Source organism: Vulpes lagopus, chromosome 4 (genome assembly GCF_018345385.1).
Source record: "Vulpes lagopus strain Blue_001 chromosome 4, ASM1834538v1, whole genome shotgun sequence".
NCBI lineage: Eukaryota > Metazoa > Chordata > Mammalia > Carnivora > Canidae > Vulpes > Vulpes lagopus.
The window spans coordinates 91,680,544-91,693,496 of record NC_054827.1 but is presented as its reverse complement, the minus strand read 5'-3'; positions in this window follow the sequence as shown (position 1 = coordinate 91,693,496).

Sequence of the window (12,953 nt, the reverse complement as noted above, 5' to 3'; positions counted from 1 at the left end):
ATCCTCAGTGTCCATCGAAAGATGAATGGATAAAGAAGATTTGGTTTATGTATACAATGGAATACTACTCAGCCATTAGAAACGACAATTACCCACCATTTGCTTCAACATGGATGGAGCTGGAGGGCATAATGCTGAGTGAAGTAAGTCAATCAGAGAAGGACAATCATTATATGGTTTCATTCATTCGAGAAATATAAAAAACAGTGAAAGGAATTAGAGGGGAAAAGAGAGAAAATGAGTGGGAAATATCAGTGAGGGTGACAGAACATTGGAGACTCCTAGCTCTGGGAAATGAACAAGATGTAGTGGAAGGGGAGGCGGACGGGGGGTGAGGGGACTGTGTGAGGGGCACTGTGGGGGCACTTGAAAGGATGAGCACTGGATGTTATACTATATGTTGGCAAGTTGAACTCCAGTAAAAAATATTTAAAAAGAGAAAGAAAAAAAAAAAGATATGACACCAACCATTTTTTTTTTTGGTTATGAAAAGAAGACTCAAATAAATTAGGATAGGTTAAGGGAAATAAATGACAACCTCAGAACGAAATACCTAGGTTTAATTGGGGTTCCCGAGGGCGCCGAAAGGGACAGAGGGCCAGAATATGTATTTGAACAAATCATAGCTGAGAACTTTCCTAACTTGAGAAGGGAAACAGGAATTCAGATCCAGGAGATAGAGAGATCCCCCCTAAAATCAACAAAAACCATTCAACACCTCGACATTTAATAGTGAAACTTGAAAATTCCAAAGATAAAGAGAAGATCCTTAAAGCAGCAAAAGAAAAGAAATCTCTAACTTTTATGGGAAGAAATATTATATTAACAGCAGACCTCTCCACAGAGACCTGGCAGGCCAGAAAGGGCTGGCAGGATATATTCAGGGTCCTAAATGAGAAGAACATGCAGCCAAGAATACTTTATCCAGCAAGGCTCTCATTCAGAATAGAAGGAGAGATAAAGAGCTTCCAAGATAGCTTCCGAGATAGGCAGAAACTGAAAGAATATGTGACCACCAAGCCAGCTCTGCAAGAAATAATAAAGGGGACTCTGTAAAAGAAAGAGGAAGTCCAAGGTAACAATCCACAAAAACAAGGACTGAATAGGTATCATGATGACACTAAACTCATATCTTTCAATAGTAACTGTGACCGTGAATGGGCTTAATGACCCCATCAAAAGGCGCAGGGTTTCAGACTGGATAAAAAAGCAAGACCCATCTATTTGCTGTCTACAAGAGACTCATTTTAGACGTAAGGACACCTACAGCCTGGAAACAAAAGGTTGGAGAACCATGTACCATTGAAATGGTCCTCAAAAGAAAGCAGGGGTAGCAATCCTCATATCAGGATTAAATTAAAGTTTATCCCAAAGACTGTAGTGAGAGATGAAGAGGGACACTATATCATACTTAAAGGATCTATCCAACAAGAGGACCTAATAATCATCGATATTTATGCCCCAAATGTGGGAACTTCCAAGTATATCAATCAATTAATAACCAAAGTTAAGACTTACTTAGGTAATAATGCACTTACACTTGGTGACTTTAACACGGCTCTTTCTGCAAATGACAGATCTTCTAAGCACAACATCTCCAAAGAAACAAGAGCTTTAAATGATACAGTGGACCAGATGGATTTCACAGATATTTACAGAACTTTACATCCAAATGCAACTGAATACACATTCTTCTCAAATGCATTTGGAACTTTCTCCAGAATAGGCCACATACTGGGTGACAAATCAAGTCTTAACCAATACCAAAAGATTGGGATCGTCCCCTGCATATTTTCAGACCACATGCTTTGAAATTAGAACTAAATCACAAGAAGAAGTTTGGAAGGATTTCAAACACATGGAGGTTAAGGACCATCCTGCTAAAAGATGAAAGGGTCAACCAAGAAATTAGGGAAGAATTAAAAAGATTCATGGAAACTGATGAGAATGAAGATGCAACCATTTAAAATATTTGGGATACAGCAAAAGCAGTCCTGAGGAGGGAGTACATCGCAATACAAGCATCCATCCAAAAACTGGAAAGAACTCAAATACACAAGCTAACCTTGCATCAAAGGAGCTGGAGAAAAAACAGAAAATAGATCCTACACCCAGCAGAAGAAGAGGGGTGGTGGAAGGGGAGGAGGGCAGGGGGTGGGGGTGAATAGGTGACAGACACTGAGGGGGGCACTTGACGGGATGAGCACTGGGTGTTATTCTGTATGTTGGTAAATTGAACACCAATGAAAAATAAATTTATTATAAAAAAAAGATTCAAGCAGAACTCAATGAAATAGAGACCAGAAGAACTGTGGAACAGATCAACAAAACCAGGAGTTCGTTCTTTAGAAGAATTTTAAGATAGATAAACCATTAGCCAGCCTTATTAAAAAGAAGAGAGAAAAGACTCAAATTAATAAAATCATAAATGAGAAAAGAGAGATCACCACCAATACCAAGGAAATACAAATGATCTTAAAAACTTATTTTGAGCAGCTATATGCCAATCAATTAGGCAATCTAGAAGAAATGGATGCATTTCTGGAAAACCACAAACTACCAAAACTGAAACAGGAAGAAATAGAAAACCTGAACAGGCCAATAACCAGGGAGGAAATTGAAGCAGTCATCAAAAACCTTCCAAGACACAAAAGTCCAGGGCCAGAAGCTTCCCAGGGGAATTCTATCAAACATTTAAAGAAGAAACCATACCTAGTCTACTAAAGCTGTTCGGAAAGATAGAAAGTGATGGAGTACTTCCAAACTCATTATATGAAGACTGCATCACCTTAATTCCCAAACCAGAGAAAGACCCCACCAAAAAGGAGAATTACAGACCAATATCCCTGATGAACATGGATGCAAAAATTCTCAACAAGATACTAGCCAATAGGATCCAACAATACATTAAGAAGATTATTCATCATGACCAAGTGGGATTTATCCCCGGGATGCAAGGCTGGTTCAACACTCATAAAGCAATCAATGTGATTAATCATATCAGCAAGAGAAAAAACAAGAGCCATATGATCCTCTCAATAGATGCAGGGAAAGCATTTGACAAAATACAGCATCCATTCCTGATACAAACTCTTCAGAGTGTAGGGATAGAGGCAACATCCCTCCGTGTCTTGAAAGCCATCTATGAAAAGCCCACAATGAATATCATTCTCAATCGGAAAACACTGGGAGTCATTAGAAACGATAATACTCACCATTTGCTTCAACGTGGAGGGAGCTGGAGGGTATTATGCTGAGTGAAGTAAGTCAATCATAGAAGGGCAAACATTATATGGTCTAATTCATTTGGGGAATATAAAAAAATAGTGAAAGGGAATAAAGGGGAAAGGAGAGAAAATGAGTGGGAAATATCAGAGAGGGAGACAGAACATGAGAGACTCCAAACTCTGGGAAAGGAACAAGGGATGGTGGAAAGGGAGATGGGCTGGGGGGGGGGGGGTGACTGGGTGATGGGCAGTACGGGGGGCACTTGATGAGATGAGCACTGGGTGTTATGCTATATGTTGGCAAATTGAACAATAAAAAATATATATGCATATATATATTTATATATATATCCATTATACCACTGTATTAACAGGAAAAAGTATTATTTACTTGTTACTTTGTCCACATATGTTCATAAATTTAGAATTCTATCTTTTACTTGATATTGTTCTATTGTTTTAGTACTGAAATAAAATACTACATAGTTTTGTAAAAAAAAAAAAAAAGAATTGTGTAGCTTGTAGATATCTTAATGTAAGACAAGGAGGGCAAAAATCTGATTAACAAATCACTTGCTCATAATATAGGATTTGGCGGGGGGGTTTGGTTTGTTTTTAATGCCATCTTGACTCAATTTTGGGATCCTGGTTAGAAAGGCTTATCAATTCCCCTTCTTGAGTAGCTGAATAAATCCACACTTAAACCACTTCCCTTATCAGGATCTTACAGACAGAGCTACTATGCACCAGCTGTAATCAGTCAGGGCCAGATATCAGACAACAAAGGACAACCTTTCTGCCCCTGAGACTAAGAAATTACTCAAATTAGCCAATCCATAGGGAGGCCATCAAACCTGGCAAACTCTACCCCCATGCCATCCACAAGCTGCAGTTTGCTATTCCTATTGGTCCCAGGACCAATCTTGCATTTGACCCTGCCTGTCAATCTTCTCTTGCTTGGAACAAGTCATAAAAATGTTCTGCCCTTCATCCACCTGAGTGCAGAGTGTCCTACCATCAAAATAATCTTTAAAAATCATAAAACATTGCCCAAGTCTATGTTCTAATTCAGGCAATATTAGTCAATGACCAAGTGCAGTGTAGGTAGAAATGTAAAATATATAGTCCTTTTCCATCCACAAGCCCTGAGATAGGGTTCCCTTGCCAATGGTTAGATTGTCTCCTTGGTAACAGGAAACAGGCATTTTTAACCTCTTTGCCTAATGGAGTGCTTGATAGTCTTTATATTTTTACTTAATGCTTTTCTCATAGAATAATTAGATGAATAAAAGTTACTCAGCAATGTTGTATGAAATTAAATAGCAAATAAATTAATACCAATTGTTTTAGGTTACACTGTCCTCAGAAAAAAACTGTAAAACAATAGATTTTATCTTCTAGAATTCTCCATATCTTTGTTGTCACTCTAAGTCTAGAAGTTTTTCTGTACAAAAATACTCTTTGCTCAAACTTTTCCAGTGTTGCAGCAGAAAAAAGAAACAGCCATGCAAAATCCATAAGCTTTGATAATCATCTTAACAAAGGGGCAGATAATGTCTTCATTTGGATAAGAAACAAATAACAGTTTTGGAATGGAAGATGAGGGATTTGTGGGTAATAATGAATGAGGTTTGCAGCATGTTGATTTTGAAGCAATGATATGGGGTATCCAGTGGTAGTGGGATGAATGGATCTATAGTTGAGATAGAAGTCTGGATAGGAGGTAAGTATATGAAACATATTAAAATAGAAACAGTTATTGAAATGATAGTGGCTCTGCAAGCATATTGACATAAAGAAGAGAAGAGCTTCCAACTGGGACACTAGCCTCTCCAGAAGAGAAAGAGGAGAGCGCTGCAGAAAGCACTGAGAAGGAGACACTAAAGCTGCAGGTATGGTGGATGGCAGACAATGCAGAGAGGTGATCTGGAAGCCAATAAGGAAATTAATTGGAATACAAGGAGAGTAAACCTTGCCTGATGAATCTATTGGGAGGCAGATCCAGAAAAGTTCTGTGGTGTGGAAAGTCATTTAATTGTCTTTATATTTTAAGAGTTATTTTTTATATGTTTAGTTTTTAACTGAAGTTTGATTTGCCAACATATAGTATAAATACCCAGTGCTCATCCTATCAAGTGCCCCCCTCAGTGCCCCTCACACAGTCACCCCAACCCCCCACCCACCTCCCCTTCCACTACCCCTTGTTCGTTTCCCAGAATTGGGAGTCTCTCATGTTCTGTCACCCTCTCTGATTTTTCCCACTCATTTTCTCCCCTTTCCCCTATAATCTCTTACACTATTTTTTATATTCCCTGTATGAGTGAAACCATATGATGATTGTCCTTCTCCGATTAACTTACTTCAGTTAGCATGATACCCTCCAGTTCCATCCATGTTTCTAATGGCTGAGTAATATTCCATTGTATACCCGTGCCACCCCGAGAGCATCTAGGCTAGTGTGGACTGGGGGACTGTGGTAGTTATGCAGGGAGCTGACTCTAGAGCTGGTGAGCTGGCCACTGCCAGTGTTGTTGTTCCTCCTTCTGTCACTTTGTGCCTGGGATGAAGCAGGGCCACCAGGGAACAGGAGCCTCACAGGATAAACAGCTCCCACTGAGCCCGGCACCTGGCAGGGGGCCGGGCATCTCCCCCAGGTACACAGACCTGAGGGTCAGCACAGCAGGCCTCTCCCCCAGAAGACCAGTTGGAAAAACTGGGGAAGAGCAAGTTCTTGACCGAACAGTGCTAGAAAGCTCCAGGGGAAGTCGAGAGATTTATACTATATAGAACTAGAGGGTACCCCCCATTTTTTCTCTTTTTCCAGTACAACTCATTTTTATATCAGTTTAGAGTTATTTTTGAACAGTTGTATAGCACATATTGTGCAAGATGATTTATTATAACTTAAAATACCTTAATGCTTGACCACAGCAAGGGAAAATCACTGCATGACTCAAGGTCTTAAAATGTTGCCAAGAGAAGCTGAAAAGCAAGCAATGATTCTGGCTTCCTGTATAATTTGAATATTTATCATATATTATATGGAGGTAAATAGGCTTCATGACATCTGTAAGTCAGAAAGAATTAGGGCCCAGCAGGTGCTATGGTAAGGAGAAATGTCCTCTGCAGTCAACCTTAAATAGAATAACAGCACACTGGAATTTTCAGGAACTGTTCAAAATGTGACAGGCACTGTGGCCCTCCCAGCTATTTCTGCTTCATTTCTCGCCTTTCCACCCCCTTGGCACCAGGTGTTCTTGTACCAATATTCATTTGAACACCAATAACAGAATGTGTAAGTCCTTTAATATTCATAAATCTTTTCAGAATTATACAACAGTCATTTGTAGTTCTCCTAAGAGATTTGGAGATTTGATTTCTAGGAGTAGCTCATAATCAAATATCTGTGTGACCACTGGCTATTCATTATTTTATGGTAGGGTGTTCTTTTTTTTTTTTTTTTTTTTAATTTTTAATTTTTATTTATTTATGATAGTCACAGAGAGAGAGAGAGAGGCAGAGACACAGGCGGAGGGAGAAGCAGGCTCCATGCACCGGGAGCCCGATGTGGGATTCGATCCTGGGTCTCCAGGATCGCGCCCTGGGCCAAAGGCAGGCGCCAAACCGCTGCGCCACCCAGGGATCCCTATGGTAGGGTGTTCTTAACTATATTCTTATTCATCCATATTACTAATATCAAACTCAGTTGGTGTTCTCGTTAAAATTTGCTACTCCTAACTAATTTTATATCTATCTTCTACCAGGAAAAAAAAGAAGGAACATTGCAATTATTCACAATGCCATGGATCTTTGAAACCTTTTTGTATAAAAACAGTACATACCTTCTTTCTTCTTGCTGTTTCCTAATACTATTGATTTGTTGTTGGTTAGATGACATGATTGAGCTTCATCCATTGGGCTGCCTGTATTAGTTTCTAATAACTTCCAGAAGTGTTTATTTTATTTCATTTATGATAATCATAAATAGAGGTCTAAACCAGAGTATGCAAGAAAAAAGGATAATTCATATTCAGATCATATTAAATTTTACTACTTGGAATTTTATAGCATAAGCATAGAATAATATATTCTCCAACCATATCTTCTCTTGAACTTTTTAGATCATAAAACTACATTACTAGAATGTGATCTGTTTGGATGTAGACCCACATCCCTGACTTCTAAGAAGACTTCCAACAGGAAGAATGGAAGGGTTTAAGAAGAGCCATGTCATTTATGCAAAGAATGAGTATCCCTCATCCAACATGGCTGAGACAGAATCAAGAGCACAGTGACACTTTATCATTCAAAATCAAGGGAGGACATTGATGAGAAGAATTGGTTGCTTTTGCTGATCAATGGTCTTGAAAGCCTTGGATGACTGACTACCATGTGGTATAGACTGAGGTGATCACACAGAAGGCCAGTGGCACTGGTGCACAAAGTGGAGAATACCTTAGTTATTACAAACTAGTGGTAGCACTGTGGTGAGATAACAGATGGGGCCATCTGTCAATAAGGCAGATCACTTAATTCTTCTTGGTCCAACGTGAGTGAGAGTCACCAAACATCAGTGCATCAGCATCATTCTTGTGGTCCAAGCTCAGATAAGTAAGCAGGAGCAATACATTGGCAAGGCTGCCCTCCCAGCAGCAGGCCTTGCCACTGGACCTGAGGATGACCCATAGGCATGGATCCAGAGCTATGTGGGGCATTTAGTTTACATTATGTGTAGAATGGAGAGTTAGGAAGCACTCCAAAGGAAAGGAACAAAGACAAAGGCCAGATGTGTACAACCTGGGCTCCGGTTGCCAAACTAACTGGTCAACCCCACTGGTCACAAATATCAGAAGGGAAGTTAGATAATTTTAAGGTCCTTAGATCTCCAGAAACTCAGATCCATGCAGGACTTGGTCTGTGTTGGGGTGTCCTATTTAATTTTTACTGATTACCTCAATGTGTTTATCTGTTTTTAAATTATTTTTTCATTCATCCTGATAGCAATTCATATAGGCTTTTGAATTTTTGAGTTGATATCTTTTATCAGTTTTGAAATTTTCATAGTGGTTATTACTTCAAATATTTCCCCTCTCTCTTATTTTCTTTTTTTTTTAAGACAAACCACAGACTTGTAGAGAATATTTGCAATACATCATTTGGAAAAAGCACTCTTAACGAATATATAATGAATCCCTTCAAATCAATAATTTTTAAAAAAAAGACTGACAACTCAAGTTTTAAAAAGACAAAAATCTTGAACAGACTGTTCACAAAAGAGGATATCCAAATGGCTAATAAATATTTGTAAAAGTGTTTGACATCATTTTCTTTCAGGTGAAGTCAAATTAAGACTACAATGAGATACCATCTCATACTTGCACAATTTTAGGATGGCTAAAATTTTTTAAAAACTGACAAGTTCAAGTTTTTGAAGATATAGAGAAACTAGAAGTCTTGTACATTGCTCATTGGGAATATAACTTTATATAAACATTTAGAAAACTGTCTGGCAGCGTAGACTAAAGCTAAACAAACATGTGCTGCATGACTGTACAACTCAGCTCTAGGTATATGCCCTAGAGAAATGAATGCGTATGTCCACTAAGATATACATGTAGCATATTCACAGAAGCATCTTTCATTATAGCCCTAAATTGGAAGCAAACCAAGTGTTAATCAACAATAGAATAAATTATGATCTAGTCATATCTGGGGTATCTCTCTTATTTTCTATGTCTTCTTTTTTATGTCTGGCTCCCTCCCCACCCCCCCACCAATTATTCATGTTAGGCTTTTTTTTTTTTTTTTTGGCATCATCTAGTCTGTACGTTTGCTTATGTATTATCTATTCATTAGTTTTTCAATATTTTATTTTGGCAGTTTTATTCTGCAGAAGATAAATAGATGCATCTCCACAAGAAGAAATGGGTCCGTGCACGCAGGACAATAGGTAGCAGCTGCTGATGATAAAGGCTTTCTATCCTCACAGTCCCAAATCAGAGTTTCTGAAGGATTAAGGCTCTCTATATCTCTTACACAACTTCTTCCCAGGGAGCAGATGGTACCTGTCAGCCTCCTGCCCTCCTGAACAGGGAGAGGTCAAAGGTTTAGCTCAAATAGCCAAGTGGACCAAAATTTTGGATATATCAGATAGCTAACCAGTCTCCACATCATCCATTTAATTTTTTTTTCCATCCAATAATTTGCCAACTCTGCAGTCAACAATTGCCTTTAGGTGACTTTCTTTCAACAGCCCCCTATTGGGTGTTTTGCACAGGCATGACAGGGTGTAACTTTTGAGAAGGAACCACAATATTTGAATTTCAAGGTTGATAGGAAATATACATAATAAACCTGACAGGTTTGGACTTCAGGTTTCATTACAATAAAATCACCAAATATTTTCTGTAAATGGTCACACCTTTTTTTTAGAGGGCTTGGAAGTCTGGAGAGAGAAAGAAAATCTTTAATTTCCCTTTGGACACAGTGCTTTTCTCAGGGTTACACCCCTAATGAGAAAAATGAAAGGCAAAAGGACCCTCTTGTCTTATCAGTTTTGTAATTGAGTTAGCCAGCCCTGAGATTAAATTAATCTTCTTTGCTTACTGCTTATAAGACTCACTTCTCCTTTATCGAATATTAGTTGACCATAAAGTTGAGGGTCCACTTCTGGATTCTCTATTCTGTTCCATTGAACTATGTTGGTGGGAATGTGAAATGGTGCAGCCACTTTGGAAAACTGTGTGGAGGTTCCTCAAAGAGTTAAAAATAGACCTGCCCTACGACCCAGCAATTGCACTGCTGGGGATTTACCCCAAAGATACAGATGTAATGAAACGCCGGTACACCTGCACCCCAATGTTTATAGCAGCAATGTCCACAATAGCCAAGCTGTGGAAGGAGCCTCGGTGTCCATCAAAAGATGAATGGATAAAGAAGATGTGGTTTATGTATACAATGGAATATTACTCAGCCATTAGAAAGGACAAATACCCACCATTTGCTTCAACGTGGATGGAACTGGAGGGTATTATGCTGAGTGAAATGAGTCAATCGGAGAAGGACAAACATTATATGGTCTCATTCATTTGGGGAATATAAATAATAGTGAAAGGGAATAGAGGGGAAGGGAGAAGAAATGGGTAGGAAATATCAGAAAGGGAGACAGAACATGAAGACTCCTAACTGGGAAACGAACTAGGGGTGGTGGAAGGGGAGGCGGGCGGGGGGGTGGAGGTGAACGGGTGACGGGCACTGAAGGGGGCACTTGACGGGATTAGCACTGGGTGTTATTCTGTATGTTGGCAAATTGAACATCAATAAAAATAAATTTATTATAAAAAAAAAGACACACGTCTCTGCACTAAACGAACATGGAACTAACCACAGGCTGAAGCAAAATGACAACAATACTAAATTTAAGAAAATAAGTTTTTTTGAGCCAATTGATTTCTTCCTGGTCTGATAAGCTCATCTTAAACTAGGAACACTTCAAATATAGCTATTTTGAAAGAGCATATTCTTATCTAATGATGAATAATAAAATACAGTTATAGAGTTGCACATTAAAAAAAAATTCTGGATTTGTTTTCCAACATAGTTTAGTTCTAAGAAAATCAACTGCTTTCCTAATTACCACTTAAAACAAGTAAACAAATGTGAATGGAAAGGGAATGAAATGAAAGGAACTATCAATTATTATTATGCAAAAACAACAAATAATATTACCTTAGCCATGGGTAAGGGCAGAATTTTAATTACTTTAAAACAGCATTTTAAAGTAAAAATTAATTGAAACATTCCTAAATATATGCAGAATACTATGCAATTCATGGATAAATAAATACAAATGTGAGATATCTTGTTAAAAGTTTAAATCAGGAACACCAAAAATAAATTTATTTCCATATCACACTTTAAGGAAGAAAGACCTAAAAGGATATATTGAATATATGATGATGACTGTTCATTTTAGTGTTCTAAAATTAAATTTAAGCAGTATCTAAAGGGTTCCAATTGTTAAGAGAAGGAAAAATAGTGTTAAAACCCTCAATATCTGGCTTTAGTAGTGAAAGGGAAACAATCATTTATGAATAGATACTTGCTTCAAAAAATTATTCGATAACAAAATGGTAAAATACTTAAATTTTATTTGTAACCTTGAAAATATGGAATAAAAATAAAAATAACAATAGCATGCAATAGACACAGGCTTTAATTATCCATATAGACTATTATATAAAAATATATAGACACTTATTTTTCACTTGGAAACAAGTCCAAATGTCTCTCTTCTTTGTCTGAGTACCCTGGAGACTGTGTTTGTAAAATGGGATATTTAGCTTCTGACTCAGCTCTGACCTTTACTGTCTTCTTGTAAAGATATGTCATCACTCAGAGGAAATAACTTGAATAGTCTTGAGGCAGAAAATTGAACACATTTGAATAAAATGGACTAAACACTCAGAGTCAGCCACTGAAATAACAAATACAGATAAGGCTTTAATATATCTAAAATAAAGTACTCTCTTTCCTCTACTAAGGGTCCTGAGGTCAAGCATAGGAATCAGTCTCTTTACAAAACATACTTCCAAGTCAAAAGTTTCTAAACATATCAAAGCTTAAGCCTTTTGATATATTAATTGAAAATGCACTATGGTTTGAACAAAGGTTACTAGGTATGTCTAGGGAAAGCAAGGGGATTACAAAGAAACCGTTGCTATGTAATTAAGTAAGGCACTTGAATATTGATTAAGTGCAGGATTGGAAACCATTATGAAGCATCTTAAGCACAGATTGGAGTCTGGGAGACATAGCAGTCGTTCATCTATGCAGCCACTAGAGGATCCTTTTCTTTTTTTTTTTTTTTTTTTTTTTTTTAGAGGATCCTTTTCAATGGACAGAATTGACATCACTTTTGGTTTAATCGCTCAATCTTTTTTGTAAGGTATTTTCAAACAGCTTCTGAATGGACTCTAAGGAAGTCTTCAGGTAGAAAGCCTACTATTACTAAACTACTAAACCAACTTTCTGAAATTTTAGGTAAGAAATAACAAATTTTAGTTACCCACAGACTATGCCATTCTTTCAGCTTTTTAACCAGTTCTTCTATTTTCATCTAGATTTGTAAATGAGAAAAGAGTCCTGTCATTCTACATATTTAAAGTTAAGACTAGAACTCATAAACTACTGCTCTGTTGGTGGGAAGGTCATGATACGGAAAACAAATTTCTGTTTGACTGTCACATGTCAAATGTACCCCATGCATGTGTTCTAACCTCACCTCCATGGTTTACTTGTTCTGGTCAGATCTGCCTCTCTTGTACACTCCTGATATTGTGGATTTTATCTGTAGTTCATGGATTACTATGTTCTATCTTCTGAAAAATTCAGCAAATAGTTTGGTCCATGTTGGTCTCTTAGAAAACCCTTTACTGAACTGAAATATTGTTTAATTATAGTGCCTTCCATTGTGTGGTGATTGATGTGTGTGTGTGTGTGTGTGTGTGTGTGTGTGTGTGTTTGCCAGTATAAGATCCTCCCATATAGGGATGCTGGGTGGGTTAGGATAGGGGGGTTAAGTGACTGTCTTTGGCTCAGCACGTAATCCTGGAGTCCCATATTGGGATTCCTTCATGGAGCCTGCTTCTCCCACTGCCTCTGCCTATGTCTTTGCCTCTCTCTGGGTGTGTGTTTCTGTTGAATAAATAAAATTTTAAAAAAAAG